The sequence below is a fragment of the Canis lupus genome, chromosome 7 (genome assembly GCF_048164855.1).
Source record: "Canis lupus baileyi chromosome 7, mCanLup2.hap1, whole genome shotgun sequence".
NCBI lineage: Eukaryota > Metazoa > Chordata > Mammalia > Carnivora > Canidae > Canis > Canis lupus.
Window position 1 is genome coordinate 30849249 of NC_132844.1, and position 19541 is coordinate 30868789.

Below are 19541 nucleotides of genomic sequence, written 5' to 3' on the forward strand. Positions count from 1 at the left end.
AAATCTAATCCATCCAAGTACACCATTAAAGTCAATACCATGAATAGCCATACAGTGTGGACATGTATACACATACTAATTTTTAATACTGCATAGGTTTAATTTTATACACGTTCGATATAATACTCTCTAAGTAGAAGAGAAAGTGAGTTTATGTGACTTCCAATTCTCACCTGGATTCCTTCAATAAATTAATCTTTTATTTCCCAGAGATGCATTTATTTATTTAAGGTGGAGAGGGGTAGTGTGGAGAGGCGAAGGGAGAGGGAGACAGAATCCTAAGCATGCTCCACACTCAGTGCGGAACCCAGGCTCCCATTGATCTCATGACCCCAAGATCATGACCAGAGCCAAAATCAAGAGTCCAACTCTTAATGACTGAGCCACCCAGGTGCCCCAACAAATTAATCTTCATGATGGCATAAAAGAATCCATTTTTCCAGAAACACTCTAAGGCTCTATAAACTAATGTCCCTAGTCCTAATAACTGAGAATAACTTCTAATTAGAAAAAAAGAGAAAGTATAAAAAGGAATTACACATTTTACCAGGAAAATCCTAAATGTTTGCTGTGAGAGCTCTTACAGGAAAGGATTTTCTCTTTGACTCACCACCCCATACCACTATTTCACAAATAAATTTTGAGGTAAAGTAATTTGCTTCTCTGCCCAGATATCATATAATAGAAGAAAAAATAAACAAATTCCTTTCCTATTTTTATTTTTCAGAAAAATTATTTAAAAATGATACTCTTGTGATTGCACATTTTCCCACCAGTATCTGCAACAGCTCCACTAGAACTGGAACATTTTGTTTGCTGACCACAGTATAATGACTGTTGTTAATAACCTGCTTGATAAATGTTATTTGAATTAATCAAGACTTTAGGGAATTTCTCAATAGCCTGTCAACTTTCATCAGTGTGAAATGTAGAGATGACAATACGATAGAAAGGGAAGACTATTTGCAGCATTTATGCTATACATTTATGCAGCATTTATGCTATACACCTCAACGTTTGCCCTACTCCCAGTACCAGCCATCTCTCAGTGTTGTTTTTTCTTTATAATCTGTATCAGTAGCTTGTCGAGAAAGACTTGGATTGAAAAATTCATGAAAAGCATCCCCAAATATGTCTATTCTTTACTAAGTGTACACTATGTAACAAGTACTGTGTCTAGCAGTATGAATAACGACTCAAAGACGATATATGATGCTATTTGACAAATTAGCTCTTATTTATTATAACACCATGAAATTATTTAAGGAACAAATTATTTATTGATTTTTCTACCATGTGTTGAACATCAATTTTCATAATAACTATGAATTGTTATTATCACTTTCCACTTTCAGATGAGGATAGTAATGCAAAGAGAAATTGAGAAATATAGAAATTTGCCCAAAGTCATTCAGACAGTTCTTCTAGAGCCAAGATTTGGGCCACAGTAGCCTGGCTCTCACCACTAAATTATGCAGCAAAGGTTTGCTGGGTGATGATGAGAAAGCCTTGCCATATTATGTGATTTGTGTTAGAAGTATATTTTTAGACTGTAATATAGCTCTTCTGTGGCTTCGCCAAAGGTTTTGTGTAAAACAATCACATATTTGCTAACCTACCCGAAGAAATATATCCATTGAATAAAGACTTTTTCTCTGAATTATCAGTTGAACATTATTCATTTACAAACCTTCGATAAATAGTACCACTCACACAACACAGTAATTAGTTTTAATTTCCTTTTGTCCACCTAAAATGAAGGTGGAGTAATTGATATCTTGGTACTGAGAATTTCATGCTACCTAAAAGCAAGTTTAGCACTTTAGTAACTTGAAAGGATAGTTGACAATTGTCAAGAATCTTAAAATTCTGATGACCTCTGCCTGAAAAGGTTGTTTTATGAATTAAATTTCCTGTAACATGTTTCACAAATAAATTCTGCGTCTTAGATTTTAATGATACTTATTTCTGTTTGGTCTTAGTCTTCTGGCTCTAAGAAGAAGATTTTAAGATTATAAATACAAAGAACTCCACAGCTCTTTTTACTGTTAGTGAAATGACATCTGGTTAAGTGGATTCAATGTTTTAAGAAATGCCTCTCAGTCATAGACTTTCTTTTATGTCCTAACTTGGGCTTTATTATCTATCAAAATGCTTCATTGTTCTGTACTCTTTTGCCCTCCTTTTTTCATAACTATTTTGAAGTCTTTGTCCTCACACTGTAAATATTTAAAATGTGCTCTTAATGGTTCATGCTATGGTTTATCAAATATGTATAAAGGACCTGTTATGTGCTGGTACTGTTTATGAGTTGGAAATATGACAGGGAATTAAATTTTGCACTAATTTTAGATTGTTCACATTGCATAATAATGCTCAATTTATACAAAGGAAAGTGCACAGCATATATGTCTAAACTGAAAAGTTCACAATAAAACGAAAACCTCTGAACCTACCATCCAACCCAAGAATTGGAATATCATCAAAATCTCCAAAATCTACAAGTTCATTCCCAATTCCATTCCCTCTGCTTCTTCTCAAGATGTAACTACTATTTGAACTTGCCTTTTTTATTCCCTTTTTTTCTCCTGATTCTTATTGTTCTTTTCCTCCTTCTTCTTTAAGAGTTTTAACATAGGTGCATATATCTACTTTCACTGTTCTACAATATTTCATTCTTCAAAAGGGCAAAATTTTATTTATCCATCTCCTATTAAGGAATATTTGGGTTATTTTCAGATTTTGCCATTATGTACAATAATGCAATGGACATTCTTTTATATGTTCTTTAATGTATGCTCTAGAATCTCTTTTGGTAAGTGATATTTTTATGAGAATAAAATCTCCAAACACTTTACTAATTTTAATTGAACTCTCAAAAATTGGGATGCACAGATGGCTCAGTGGTTGAGGTCTGCCTTCAGCTCAGGTTGTGATCCTGGGGTCCTGGGATTGAGTCCCACATCAGGCTCTTCACAAGGAGGCTGCTCCTCCCTCTGCCTATGTCTCTGCCTCTCTCTGTATCTTTCATGATTAAATAAATAAAATTAAAAAAAAAACTCTCAAAAAGTGTAAGATATATGTCAACATCTCCCACTTCAATGGATATTTTCAAATGTCTCCCTAGAATTTTTTGAGGGGGGAGTACAGTATACTTTATTGATGGTACATGACAAGGTAGAGCTCCTGAAGCCCCTCCCCTTCCTAGGGGCCTGGGATGTAAATTGGAGGTCAGAAGATTCTCATTGTGTTGGGGGATTAAGTTGGGGCAGGGACTCCCCAGCAGCTGAGGGCCTCTCTCTTCCTCTTGTTCTTGCTGGGGCTGGTGGTCCAGGAGGCTCTTACTCCTTGGAGGCCATGTGGACCATGAGAACCACCAGCCAGTTGCTGTAGCTGAATTCATTGTCATACCAGGAAATGAGCTTGATGAAGTGGTCATTGAGGGCAATGCCAGCCCCAGCATCGAAGATGGAAGAGTGGGTGTCACTGTTGAAGTCACAGGAGACAGCCTGGTCCTCAGTGTAGCCCAGGATGCCCTTGAGGGGCCCTCTTATGCCTGCTTCCACTACCTTCTTGATCTCCTCATATTTGGCAGCTTTCTCCAGGCGGCAGGTCAGATCCACAACTGACACGTTGGGAGTGGGGACACGGAAGGCCATGCCAGAGAGCTTCCCGTTCAGCTCAGGGATGACCTTGCCCACAGCTTTGGCAGTGCCAGTGGAAGCAGGGATGATGTTCTGGACAGCCCCTCAGCTGTCATGCCACAGCTTCCCAGAGGGGCCGTCCACAGTGTTCTGGGTGGCAGTGATGGCATGGACGGTGGTCATGAGGCCCTCCACGATGCCGAAGTAGTCATGGATGACTTTGGCCAGAGGAACCAAGCAGTTGGTGGTGCAGGAGGCATTGCTGACAATCTTGAGGGAGTTGTCCTACTTCTCGTGGGTCATGTCCATCACAAACATGGGGACATCAGCAGAAGGAGCAGAGATGATGACCCTCTTGGCCCTGACCTTCAGGTGAGCCTTCTCCAGCCTTCTCCATGGTGGTGAAGACCCCAGTGGACTCCACAACATACTCAGCACCAGCATCACCCCATTTGATGTTGGCGGGATCTCACTCCTGGAAGATGGAGATGGACTTCCCATTGATGACAAGTTTCCTGTTCTCAGCCTTGACCGTGCGGTGGAATTTGCCGTGGGTAGAATCATACTGAAACATATACACCATGTAGTTGAGATCAATGAAGGGTTCATTGATGGCGACAATATCCACTTTGCCAGAGGTAAAAGCAGCCCTGGTGACCAGGAGCCCAATACGGCCAAATCTGTTCACTCCGACCTTCACCATCGTGTCTCGGGGTTGCGGCGGGCACTGCACCAGAAGATGCGTCTGTCTAACGTGGAGGAGCAGAGAGCCAAATGTCTCCCTAGAATTTATGTTAATTTTTTCTTTTTTACATTTTGAAGCTTTATTATTTGGTTCATTCCAGTTATCTTTCTGTAAATTGAAACATTCTATTCTTAAGAATGATTGTAATTAGTATTAGAAGTTGTTTAATAAAAGACAGCTAATATTTTCATCCGCTATATTACTCAGCCAATGATTCCTAAGTATTGTTACATGGAAGCACTAGTGTTTGGCTAGGTATAATTTTTATTTTGATTTGATTGCATTAAATCTTTATATTTAATTTTCCCCAAATGTAGTCATTTGCTTTATTTCCTACTAGAAACATTTAGTAAATAATAATGAAAATAACTTTCCAGCATATAGCCTAAAGTTTAAAAAAATAGGTTTTTTATTTATTATTCATTTAATTAAGATCCTAAGTACACAGAAACTGCACTGATCATGATTCTCCGCCCATGCTATAGCCTTATCATTGATTTCTACATAAATCTATATGTTCACTTTTATCTCTTGATTCCTAATTTTTCTTTTTTCTTCCAAGAGGCACCAACTTTAATAAATTTAATGCATATCTTGCAATTTATCTGCCTGTCATTTATTTACATATTTATTATTCCAGAGCAAATAATACATGTTTTGTGTTTATGGAATTTTCATAACTGATATAGCACTACAAATAACATTCTCTTTCACATTTTACCTCGACATTTTTTTATATTTAGTCATGTTGCTCTTATTTACACAGTTCTTTTAACAGCTTTGTATTAACAACAACTAATACTAATACAAATACTAATACAAATTAGTATTAATACAAATTAATACTAATACAAATTTATAATACATTAAATATAGTTATCCTTAGTGACACTTGGGCTGACTCTAATTCTTTGCTTTCAAAAACTGCTCTGTTTAGAATAATCTCATTCATGTCTCTTTGGAGACCTGTGTGAACATTTCTCTGGGCTATATATCCAGAATAGAATTGCTAGATCATACATATATTATACTGTAATATATACTAGGTATATATTACAATATGCACCAACATATACTAAAATATATGTGCATATGTTGGGCAGCCCCGGTGGCTCAGCAGTTTAGCACCGCCTTCAGCCCAGGGTGTGGTCCTGGAGACCAGGGATCAAGTTCATCAGGCTCCCTGCATGGAGCCTGCCTCTCCCTCTACCTGTGTCTGTTCCTCTCTCTCCCTTTCTCTCTGTGTCTCTCATGAATAAATAAATCTTTAAAAAATATATATGTGCATATGTAATACATATTTATGTAATTCGTATTTTGTATATACTGTACATATATTACATATTTCATATATATATCACACATATTATGAATATATTTCACATGGGTATACATTCCCATATACTTACAACTCTTACTGCTATCTGACTTTCTAACTTTGGTAAACATTAAAGATATAAAGTGATATTTCACTGAAATAACCTGTGCTCTTATGATTACTATGTAAAATGTATATCTTTCCCCTCCTCAAAAAAAAAAAAAAACCCATAAATCTTTTGCAAGTGCATATTTGCCATTTAGGTTTCCCCTCTTATGAACTAATGCTCATATTCTTTTTTAATGTTTATGTCAAGTTGATTTTTTTTTATTTTTAACAGATTAGCAGAAGTTTTTTTCTATATTTTAGCTATTGATCTTTTGTAATTGATGTAAATATCCCCTGCCAATATGACAATTTGCTTTCCTTTTGTCCTATAGATGGGCCTTTTGAGGTGTGTAAAAATCATGATGATATTCTCTTATATTTTCTTCTATCAGATTTACCATTTGTTGTATTTTATAGTAAGGCATCGAATAATTTAGTTTTTATTTCAATAAATGCATGTGTGATATAGAAATTCTGAAATTTTTCCCATAAGGTGAATCAACTTTCTCAGTGCAATCATCTAAATAAGCTACTTTTTAATATAAATTTGTGGGGTCACTTCTGTTATATACTAAATATATTCTCACTATTGTAGTTGTCAGAGTGATTGGTATCAATAACATATTTTTAATAAATATAGCTTTGTAATATATCTTAATATATGTAAAATACATGTGTCCTTTTTTATTTCATATTTTCCCCAAAAGGAAATTAATGCCTTTACATTTCATGACCATTATCATGAACTTTATCAAGTTCCTCACATATTTTCACCTTTCATTATATTCTTAAGAGTTTTAAAGTACTTTCCAGTAGATCAGTAGCATACTAAATAGTTTATCATTACTGTAAAGGAAAATTCTTTACTTTTTTTTTAAATGTTGATTGTGTTTTGTTAATCAAATATATTTTTTAATAGTTTGTTCATTTTCCTGAGTTTTCAATTTAAATGACCATATTATCTCCAAAAAAAAATAAACTTTATAAAGGATGCATGTAATAGATATAAATAAGACAGTTGCTTAGAAAATTGATGACAGTAGGTTGCAAATTGTCAGTATTAAGGAAGAATTCTGAGAAAAATAATGGCTTAAATAAAAATAATAGCAAACATTAAGGTTGAGTTGGGGTTTGGAATTTCGTAATGTCAAGATTATTACAGTATCCTGCATTTTTCTTTGTATATTCTTTCTTAGTCATGTCATAACAAAAATAAATATCATAAAACCAGTTAACTTTTACACTAGTTGTTTTTGGTTCCAGTCTAACAACATCTTAATAATTAATGCATTAGTTCCTCAGGTAAGACAAAAAAAGCTATTTGGTGAAAATATATTTATATATGTGTGAAATGTTAAATTATGAGAACTTGTCTAACATTTTATAACACACACATGCCAACACTCCCAAAAACAAATTCCATTTGGACAACTCCCGCAGCAATTTTTCAACCTGTCATTGCTTTCTTGGAACTTATTTTATGAATATAGATTAGTCCCTTTCTAAAATAGAAGTGGACATCTCAAAATAAGATTTTTTCTTTTATTTGTAAAAGGAAAATAACTAATGTAAGTGATATATGTTTGTATCATCCCATTTAAAACTGTTAGTCTGAGCAAATTCATCAGAGAGAAAATGTTTTAAACAAAAGCAAAATGGCAATCTTCAATAATTAGAGCTTTGTGAAAAATAGCCAATTGGTTAATTTCATTCTTTGCTTATGATATTGTAAAAAGAATGATCATGTTTATAATAAATATAAAGACACTGAGCTATATGCCTTAAATTTAAAAAAAGAAAAGAACATGTCATAATATTGAACAAATTTTCAATTATAAATGAACTTAGGTGACAAAATACCTATTAACATTTGTGTGTAATAAGTTTTCAGTGAGGTCCTAAATATATTTCTAATCATAATATCAAAATCATACTATATTTAAATGTTATATTTCTGAATAGATATTATTTTTTTAAGATTTTATTCATTTATTCATTAGAGACACAGAGAGATTGAGAGAGAGAGAAGCAGAGACACAGGCAGAAGGAGAAGCAGGCTCCATGCGGGGAGCCCAACATGGGACTCAATCCAGGGTCTCCAGGATCAGGCCCTGGGCTGAAAGGCAGCACCAAACCACTGATCCACCCGGGTTGCCCTTTCTGAATAGATTTTAATTCACTAGACTTTGTTTAGAATTGAGAAATAAGCAAGTATGAGGATATATAAACAATTTCTAGCAAAACTATTTATAAATTATTCAGCCAGATTCACTATTCCAATATTTAACCACTCATATTCAATAAATATTTACTAAGCACTTCTATGTGATCATTGTCCTAGGCAAAGGAGACATATTAAAAAAAGATTGACAAAGTTTTGAATGTAGATTACAATCTAGTGGGAAAGACCTATAACAATTAATTTTGTAAGCAATGAAAGTAATAGTTTTGGTAAAATAAGATGGGTATTGAGAAGAATGTAGTGTGCAATGGGAGCTCTATATGAAGGGATCTCTGCATGAAACTAAGGAAGAAGTTTTAGGAGAAGCCATGCAAGTCTTCTAGAGGAATTGACAAACATACAGACAGATGTTTAATATAGATTTAGGCCAGTGAATGGGAAAAAGGGAGAGGTAGGATTAAAAAATATTCTGGGCATACAAAGGGATTGTCTGTTGACAGTCACAGTAGTAAGACAGAGCTGACACAGCTGAAGAACTGAATGAGTTCTCTATGTCTACAGTTTGGTAGAAGGAAGGGTGATACTTAGAAAACAGTGTAAAGAGAAAACCACTGGTCAAGTACTGAAAAGGCTAATAAATTCTGTGAGTCTATGTGCAATCTTAGGCAGCCTAGGGTATCTGAGAAAAGTGTCATGGCCATATTTTAATTTCAAGAAGATCATGCTGGCATCATTCAGTGAGTGAATTAGAGAAAGCCAAAATGGTAGCCAGGAGATTTGGTAAGACACTATTGTAATCATCATGGTGCAGGAGGTACAGTCAACACAACTCCATGATCAATTAAGTATAGGGGGATACAGTAGAAGGAAAGTCAAAAAACACCCTCAAGTTCCTGGTCTTAGAACTAGGTGACACATATCATTCACTGAAGTAAGGATTGAGGGGCTTAGTTTTGGACAGTAGAGTTTAATGTATCTGGAACATATTCACATGAACATTTCCATTAGGAGACTGCACTCTAGAACTTAGGAGAGAGAGCTCAGCAGAAAATTGGACTTTTTGAGTCATCCATGTATATTTGACAATTGAAGAAATGTGAGAACCTGGGATATCCTAGGGACTAGAATGAGAAATGAGACCAGGGCAGCCTTGATAGTATTGCAGTGTTTAAAAATGTAGTAATGTGCTAAGAACTTCAATTCCTATCAAATGGTAACACTTCCTGAGAAAGCTTGAATTTTATTAAAATGAACTATCAATATAAAAAGGCAAAAATAATGAATAAGCTTGGTACTTAAGTATATCTGAAAATCTATCTGTATATATTGAAAAATCTAAAAAAAAAAAAAAAGATCTAACGTGTTATATAAACAACTTGTGACTTGACTTTTGTTTCAAGCTCTTAAAAAAATCATTGAAAAAAATGTCTTCTATGTCATATTATTTTCAAGCAAAACAATTTACCATGCAGATTAGTGTCTCTCAGATTTTTGTTAAATATATTTGCTATGATTTTATCAATATTATGTTCACTAAGCAGAGTTATTAAATATACAAGACAGTGTTAAAAATGGGAGGTTCATCTTATGTTTAGATCATTTATCTTTTTACAGTTGTTTCTGAATTAAACTAAATAACTGAATAATAATTATAATCAATGAGTAGAAGCCTAGTTTACAAGTACAAAAGTAAAACAAAGCCCAAGACTTAAAGCAAGAAAGAATTTAAAACATTTTGTTTTGAGAAAGATGCTTAAAAAATTGACCCTCTGAGATTCACTTTAACATCTGTCTATAAACCTGAAATGGATTTAATTGTCCTTAATAAACAATACTAGCAATAATCCATCCTGAAAATCACTGAGAAATAGTTTACTTGGTGAGCATATCATACCTCCTTTGTAGCCTGAAGATGGAATCGACCTAAATTATAATCAATGAAACCTTGTAAACTTGTGTATTTCAATCTGTTCTGAAAGCAAATGGAAATGAAGATGTATACATAGATATTGAGGGGTTTTGGTAATATAGACATGTGCAGTGGCAAATGAGGAGAATTCCACAAACTACAACTTACTATGTGCCTTGCAAGACAATTATTGTTTAAATCATAGTTAAATATTTTAATATAAATAGTATATTGTTCTACATAATTTTCATTATAACATATATTTTCCTCTGTCAATTATTTTTCTATTCTATCTCCTAGGACTAAATACAGAGTGAGTTTATAATTTATCTTCTGATCTTTTCCTCAAGAACCTCCTCTACAAATTAAATACTTAACATTGTGTCAATATGGGACAAGAGTTGCTCAACAAATGTTAGTTTATTTACTCCCCTCCAACTTCAGTTTAGTTAAACAAATAAATACAGAAGGTTTCACAAACTAATCATGCTTTAAAATTTAAGTTAAGGAATTTTGATTCCTTGTTTTAATAGAAAGAATATGCTGCTAAAAGATAAGCTGACTGAAATAAAGGACAGCCGGTTTCTGAGAAGGCATTGCAATCTCTAAAGTGAACCTGAGGACAAAATGTTTCTGTCATTTTCTAATCCCAGAGAGCTATTTCCTTCTATTATTAAAACTCTGAGCTAGATCATACTCACATTCTTAATTAATGGCTTTGTGTTTTCCCCATTGAAATCTGCACAGCAAAGCTTTGAAGACCTCTCAGTTCTTTGGCAGGAGTATGGCTTTTATGAAACAGTCAACTTTAGCATGCTCTGAGGGCAAACGAAATGGTCAACTTCACAGGGGATGCACTATCAACCAAATCAAAAGCTTTCAGAGAAACTTAACCCCATATTGACTCTGCCAATATTTCCCACTATCCTTATCTCACTGAGTGCATTGAGTCTCCACAGATTCTTCACTGCTATCCTAAATAAAGAGCAGATGAGGAGGCAGGAGCTATGAACCATTCCAACAGCCCAATAAGACTTTCATCCCAAGAGGGAATAAATCCAGCCTGTGTAGTCTCACATAATTTAACATGTATACTGTATTTCACCTACTCAGAAAGGAATTATGCAAGAGGTATACGGTATATATTCCATATTCAGTAAGTACAAATACATTGACTACATGATTAATCTGAAGTTTAAATTTTATTCTCTCTATATAGCATGATTTCATTAATTCTTTGGTAGTGTCTAGCTATATGTAATACCAAATTTAATGTCATTATGTCAACAGACAGCTAAAATACTTCCCTGATAGTTAAAGGAATCTCCTAGAAGTGAAATATTAATAAAAGAAGTGCTTTGTCACTACCATTTGGCCATAATAACCAGAATTTGGGGGAGGCATCACAAAATGCTTCTTCCCTATATTTTATCCCACAATACCACAACTTTCAACTCTAAATGCCAACTGCTTTTTGTCAACTCCTAGTAAGGACAGGAATTATTCTGCCCTGTTATAAAATGTTTGACCATTTTATATAAAAATAAACCAAAAAACAAAGAAAAAGTCTAATTGACACCTATAATGAGCTCTAACATTGTATGGATAAATTGTACCTCTCTTTCCCAAATATTTTATTCATCTATATTTCAGCAGTTAGCCCAATATTATGTCTGATATCCGGGGCTTAGAAGTATATTGTAAACCCTTAACTCCTAGGGAACATGATATCAAATCAAACATTTAATCTACATGATTTTTTTAAACTTTATTGAGTGGCACAGGGTGCAGGACAAAGGATAAAATCTGTCTTGGTATGAGAGAAACTCTCTGAACCAGTAAGATCTGACATTTCACTTCCAACTTTTTCTTTGATCTCTTTACTTTGTTCAGAAGTGGTACTGTCCTTAAGGAATGAGAGTTAAGGTATTTTTGTTTGTTGATTTTTGTGTGTGCATTTTTGTTGTTGCTTTTGCTTAGTACTTGATACTTAGCTAGTTTTGAAGGTAGAGGAGATGGCAAATAGGAGTACTTAGGTTCATGATTTGGCCTAACAGTATCAGGATATAAATAGAAAAAAGACACATTTACCTCAGAATTAAGTATTTTGTAGATTTTACTAAATATAAAACTACTGGGATCCCTGGGTGGCGCAGCGGTTTGGCGCCTGCCTTTGGCCCAGGGCGCGATCCTGGAGACCCGGGATCGAATCCCACATCAGGCTCCCGGTGCATGGAGCCTGCTTCTCCCTCTGCCTATGTCTCTGCCTCTCTCTCTCTCTCTCTGGGACTATCATAAATAAATAAAAATTTTAAAAAAAATAAAAAAAATAAATAAATAAATATAAAACTACTATCTAATGTGTATAAAAATTCAAAGCACAAAAAAATAGGATAATGATAAATTAGTCAATATAGTCAAGGAGATAAAAAATACACCTGCATATTTAAGTATATATTAAAAACTTGGTATTTCATCCATAGAAATGATAGTTGCTCAGTAGCTATTCTTTCCTTCCTCTCTATAATTTCTATAATCTGATTATTTTTTAATTCATATACATTTTTTATTTTATTTTTAGACGAGTCAAGTATTTATATGTGTTCTACTCACTAAATAGTAGTAGTTCTTGTTCTGAGTTACTCTACTGGTTTCAAATTTTGTTTCCAAAACTATGTCAGTGAAACTTAGTCCTTAATCTATTACAAGATTGATTAATTAGGGCTCATATTTTTTAAAAAAATGCTTCCTTAAAGTGGGTTTACTTGAATTATTCATTCTATCTATGTTTTTGATTCCCATACTTTCTAGTTTAAAAGCCCTTAGTGAGAAGACCCTAGGACACTTTATACACTAGATAATTACTTCCTACAGCAATTTTTATGGTTGGAAAATATAGACTTTTAAACTAGAAAATTGAAAATGTAATTTCAGCCCTATTATTTAGTAACTGAATGCCATCAGGAAATGTCCCTTACCTGTTTAAACCTGTTTCCTCATCTATCAAAGGGGTTGTAGGGAAGAAAGGGGCAATACTAGATATTGAGATTGTCTGCACAGTGTTAATCGTGCCTATCCATAGGTGTAGCCACTCATGCACTTGAAAGTGATGCTGACTCAACCATCAGTTGAGGAATGATAATCCTATTTTTCCATCAGAGTTATTGCTTTCAATAACCTCATTCCAAACTAACCTGCATATGGTTTTCCTATGGTCACAGATATGGGTTCTGTGATTCAATTCAGGCCACATAGATACAGGTGGAAATTTTCTGCTGCTGTGGGTGAAAAACAAAAATGTCAGAGGTACATTTCTCTACATTTTTCTTCCACGTGCTGTGGCACACATGTGTGAAGCCTGGAAGTGTTGCAGCTATTTTGCCTCCATGAACTGTCAACTTTGGGTTAACACTGACACTATGGCAGACAGAGAAACAAAGAGAAATTGTATCGTTAGTGTCATCATTTAAGCCATAAGATCAAATCAACACAAAAGTCTGTCCTAATACCTACATTTTTTAAAAGCATGTTTGAGGAGTTTTGTTCACTTTTTTGTTTTGAGTGTTATTATTGCTTTTGCTTTTACTGGCACAAAAACAGACACATAGATCAATGGAACAGAATAGAGAATCCAGAAGTGGACTCTGAACTTTATGGTCAACTAATATTCGATAAAGGAGGAAAGACTATCCATCGGAAGAGAGACAGTCTCTTCAATAAATTTGCTGGGAAAATTGGACATCCACATGCAGAAGAATAAAACTAGACCACTCTCTTTCACCATACACAAAGATAAACTCAAAATGGATGAAAGATCTAAATGTGAGACAAGATTCCATCAAAATCCTAGAGGAGAACACAGGCAACACCCTTTTTGAACTCAGCCACAGTAACTTCTTGCAAGATACATCCACGAAGGCAAAAGAAACAAAAGCAAAAATGAACTATTGGGACTTCATCAAGATTGTTTTTCTACTTTCAACAGGAGGAATAATCACTGCCAAGAAAGGATAGTCTACACCAATATGTACTTTATTTTCCAAATTTTATATATGCAATGTGTTTCATTTTGTTCTTAAAAAAAAAAAGCTTTTGTTTTGTTTTGTTTTAATGATCTTCTTGTGTGTGCCCCTCCATGTCCTTTCTGCACTTTCCCCCATCTTGTTAACTGTGCTAGAAAACTCACCCTTATGGATCATATTAAAACTTTACCCGTGTCCCCAGGCTTCTGTTGGGTTTAGAAAGACCAGACACAGATTGAAGGAAGAGAGAAGAAAGTCAGGGTATTTTTTGCTCTGGGCTTTCCCCACTAAGCATTTGCTTTGAACTGAACGTGTCCTTCCACTGAAGACCACTGATGAGTTTGGATAACTGCTTCAGAGACCCGGGAACTCCTCTCTTCCCTTGTAACTGTGTCTTAGGAGTGGTAAAAACTTAGATGCTCTTGCACTGGGTTACAGTATTTTTTTGTTCTACAAACTTCACATATTTATAAATGAACCTTATGTGAGTGCTCTTCAAATTATCTCTTTGAGTAAGTCATTTATTTCTGATTGGAGCCCTGACTGATATGTGATTCAAATCAGGTAAAATAGAATTAACTGAACTATTCTGTGACCTGCCTGTTCTACAGAAGTCCATAACATTACTTAGAGTGGAATTTTAGAATCTGCATTTTCAAATTGACCATTATAGCACATGCAGTAAAATAGAAAATATGAATTTGGTGGCTTCAAGATAGGGTTTCAACTACTTATTACAGAAAAAGGCTTTTCAAGAAATTTTATAAAATGTTATTATGAAATTTGGTAAAATTCTTTGTGTGATATAATCAAGTTATCTTTCACTAAAGAGAGAAGCTATTATGATGCAAACTCCCACAGGATTAGGTTAATTTTATGTCTTTTCATCAAGTTTGATAGTCCTACTCAGCTGTCCTCATATTGAATATATATGAAAAATTGGCCATTTTAGCTACTCAGTAAGCATTTGATAACAATGGAACATATTTTCTGAGCTACACATTATGTGAACTACTATGTCATTGTGGGAAAAATCCTGCGACATAAGCCGCTTTATATCAAGGCTTTCAAAGATGCGAAAGGAATTATCTCATGCTATGAGGATTTCAATAATGGCTTTAAATTATAGCAGGTTGGTACAACCCTGGTCCTAATGCAGTAGGAATAGTAGACCTAAAACTGCATTCCAACTTCTAAATAGAGCAATTACTTTCAGTCCCCTAAGGCTCTTGGTACACAAGCTCTAATACAACCTGATTTTGCATGCACATAACTTAACATGGCAGTCCAGAAATTACATAAATGCCTAATTCCACTGTGGCTTCTCAGGGTGTGAGTAAGCAAAGGAGATTAGTTTTAAATACCTGTTGCTTTAGGTTTAAAATGACCACTAACCACTACTAATCTGAATGAACACAGTGACATCTTAAATAGACATTACTTTTCCTTATATTATAAACCTCCTTAGTAAAGCATTTCTTGTGTCTATCTTATGAATAATTACAAAATACAGTCAGATACTTCTCTTTCTGATTTAATAGATTATGTATGTGCACACACATGGATTTTGGGATATGAGAACTGTGATTATCACCTGTCCAAAATTTTCTAACTTCAGATGATTAATAAGGTACTTGAGATGTGGTTTTCATTTAAATTTTAGTAAGCATGACAGTTTAACTGGGATTCTTATCCAAAGTATTTCTTTGTCTTTGAATTGTAAATAAAGCAAAATGACAAGAGTATTTGACTACAAAGTTGTGATGAGGGGAAGGAAAGAGGAAAGAAAATTGGTAAATTTCTACATTTTTTCTAATCTGAACTATTAGAGGAAATTTATAGAGGAAGAAGTTAAAGATTAAGTAGTCTATTATCCTTAATATTTGAAAACCTTCACTCCTATCACTGTAACAATTACGCTCATTATTTCCTCATACCACTTCTACCTCAGATTTATTATTCCAAGGATTTAGAAACTAAGGTAGGAAGATAGAATGGCAGGAATTTCCATGAGGGGGTCAAAACAATGATGACTGGTCAGGTCCCTTCTTTAGTCCGTAGTTATAGCCAAATTACTTTCTAGAATAATTGAATTTTCTTTAAATATCAATTATTAACTGACTGGAGTGTGGGGTTTTTTTTAAAAGACTTATTTATTTATTTATTTATTTATTTATTTATTTATTTATTCATGAGAGATACAGAGAGAGAGAGGCAGAGACACAGGCAGAGGGAGAAGCAGGCTCCATGCAGGGAGCCCGAAATGGGACTCGATCCCTGGTCTCCAGGATCACGCCCTGGAACGAAGGCTGCTAAACTGCTGGGCCACTGGGGCTGCCTGAGTGTGTGTTTGATATAATATAAAACCCAATAAATATTAATTTCAAAATTTTAAAAAGACAATTAAAAATCATTCAGTTTATTACTTTTTTACAAAGCAAATGGAGACTAGAACTTAAGTTATTTTACAGAATAATTTTACATATGATGTATTTCAACCCATTTTATTTATTTATTTATTTTTAATTTTTTTTTTTTTTATTTATGATAGTCACACAGAGAGAGAGAGAAGCAGAGACACAGGCAGAGGGAGAAGCAGGCTCCATGCACCGGGAGCCCGATGTGGGATTCGATCCTGGGTCTCCAGGATCGCGCCCTGGGCCAAAGGCAGGCGCCAAACCGCTGCGCCACCCAGGGATCCCTCAACCCATTTTAAATATTTTATTTTGGGGCAGCCCCGGTGGCTCAGCGGTTTAGCGCCGCCTACAGCTCAGGGCGTGATCGTGGAGACCGGGGATCGAGTCCCACATCAGGCTCCCTGCATGGAGCCTGCTTCTCTCTCTGCCTGTGTCTCTGCCTCTCTCTCTCCTCTCTGTGTATTCTGATGAATAAATAAATAAAATATTAAAAAAAATAAATAAATATTTTATTTTTATTTTAGAGAGAGAGCACACGTGGAGTGCTGTGTGCACAGTGGGGGTGGGCTGGATCTCAAGACCCTGAGATCAGGACCTGAGCTGAAACCAGGAGTCAGTTACTCAACCAACTGAGCCATCCAGATGTCCCATCAACCCATTTTAAAAGAAACAAAGCTTCATGTCATTAAAAGACTTTGTCATTTAATCTATAATAATGTAGTTTATATGTATGAATATAAATTAAATTAGTATCTTTACATTCTACATCAAAGCTATTCGTCTAACGATGTTAAATATTTTTTACAAAGATTTTATTTATTTATTTATTTATTTATTTATTTATTTATTTATTTATTTGAGAGAGTAAGCAAGCACAAGCAGGGGGAGTGGCAGAGGGAGAGGGAGAAGAGAAGCAGGCTCCCTGCTAAGCAGGGAGCCTGACATGGGGCTCCATCCCAGGATCATAATTTGAGCTGAAGGCAGATACTTAACCAACTGAGCCACCCAAGTGCTCCATGTTAAATATTTTATAACACCTAATGGTGTAAAATATTTTAAATATACTGCCAAAAAGTATTTTAATAAAAAATTTAAAAATGCATGATACACTAATTTAGATATATTTATAAATATTCTTTCATATAATGGTTGCTAATCAAAAGTGCAGCTATCATTTTTAAGAACTTACTATGTGGGATCCCTGGGTGGTGCAGCGGTTTAGTCCTGCCTTTGGCCCAGGGCGCGATCCTGGAGACCTAGGATCAAATCCCACGTCGGGCTCCCGGTGCACGGAGCCTGCTTCTCCCTCTGCCTATGTCTCTGCCTCTCTCTCTCAGTCTGTGTGACTATCGTAAAAAAAAAAAAAAAAAAAAAAAGAACTTACTATGTGTACTTTTCTGTTTATACTGACATAGTATTTAGGCCCAAGAAAACATCGGTGATTGACATTTTTCATAGTTTAAATTAAAATGACCTATGTTAAGTACGACCTTCAGCCACCCAAATAAAAGAAGATATTTCCTAAACTCAACTTTATAAATCTTTAATAAATCTCTTACTAAATCTCTTTAAACACATCTGGAAATCAAACCCTTAGAAATCATATATAATAGCACTTTGTTGAATAACATCTTTTTTAAAAAAGTTGGGTAAGGTTTGTAAGAACTTCACTATAATAATTAAAGTAAATGCATGCAGGAATTAAAATATAATAGTATTCACAAGTACAATATGTTGAAAACAGATTGATAAAAATGTTAATTTATGATATAGTCAGTCTCTTCACAAGAAGATCTGAATCATAAAAAGTTTTGAAAGTAAACTTCAAGACTATGAAGGTGGAATATTTGACACCAAGACTCTAATGGTTCAGAAATTGGGGTTGATAATGGTTAAAACTGTGAGTATTCAAATTCAAGGACAGAATGGTTTTGAAAGTTTGCAGTGTAGGCTGTAATGCAACATATTCCTAAAAAGCCTGAAAATTCTATATTATTTACTTCTCATTCTCTTTCCCTAAAATGTCTGCTAAATACAGACATTTCCTTCACAATATTTCAGCATGTGCTAAAACCCCCTTTGGCTGTAGAACCCTCTACTGCCTAAGCCTTCCATGCTTGGACATTACCTAATTTAAAATATCATTCTTTATCTTTGCCTCCCTGTAATTGTGTTTCATTGTCTATTTGTCAGCATTCTGCAAATTAAATGGAACAAGCTAAATCATTATGTCTCTACATTTTATTCCAGTCTAACAATTTTCAATTTCTTTCAATAAATTTCTTGTGGTACTTTTTTGAGTTCCTAGATCTTCCAGGTCATATCAACTTTTGATATCAACTGCCTCATATCAACTTTTGTATTAAAATATGCTACACCAAACTATAGGTATGACTTGACCTGACAGAATGGGGTCATCATTTTGTTCTGAAAAATATTTAATTACATACAACAAATATTATTATAGGCTGCAGTGGCATTAAGGCACACTAGGCGTTAAGGGACTAAAAATACAGTTTGAAGACTACCAATTATTTGTAAAAACTAGAGTGACACAACAAATAGGCACAAATAATGTGAACTAATCAGATAGAACAGAGCTTTTTTCATTTAAGACTTAATTTTTCAGAGCAGTTTTACATTCATAGCAAAATTGAGAGGAATGTACAGAGATTTCCCATATACCCACTGTCCCCACACATGCCTAGGCTCCTCCACTGTCAACATCCCCTACCATAATACATTTGTTAAACTGATTAACCTACATTGACACATTATAATCATCCAAAATCTATAGTTTATATTATGGTTCATTCTTGATGTTGCATATCCTATGGGTTTAGACAAATGCATTGTGACATATCCATTATTATAGTACCAAACAATATTTTCAGGGTCCTAAAAATCCTCTGTGCCCTGACTTTTCATCTCAACCCCTCCCTGCTCCTGATAACTGCTGATACTTTTACCATCTCGATTGTTCTGTCTTTTCAAGAATGTCACATACAGTTATAAGTTTTTCAGATTGGCTTCTTTCACTTGTTAACATGCATTTAAATTCCCTCCACATCTTATCATGGCTTGACAGCTCATTCTCTTTGGCACTGAATAATTTCCCATTGTTTGGATGTTTCCCCATTTATCCATTCACCTACTGAAGGACATCTTGGTTGCTTCTAACTCTTGGAATTATGAA

At 34.6% G+C, this 19541-nt stretch overlaps 1 long non-coding RNA gene and 1 pseudogene across 4 annotated transcripts in view; both read right to left on the reverse strand.

The window, feature by feature from the left end:
- Positions 1-19541, reverse strand: part of LOC140636720 (uncharacterized) — a 484700-nt gene that overhangs the window by 74229 nt on the left and 390930 nt on the right. For 3 of the 4 annotated variants that reach the window (XR_012033929.1, XR_012033930.1, XR_012033927.1), the window contains exon 2: positions 17535-17691. The exons of the other annotated variant lie outside the window; for it this stretch is intronic. This is a non-coding gene — a long non-coding RNA (uncharacterized lncRNA). The remainder of the gene's footprint in view (positions 1-17534; positions 17692-19541) is intronic. 4 annotated transcript variants of the gene reach the window in all.
- On the reverse strand, positions 1300-4395 carry LOC140636270 (glyceraldehyde-3-phosphate dehydrogenase-like; annotated as a pseudogene).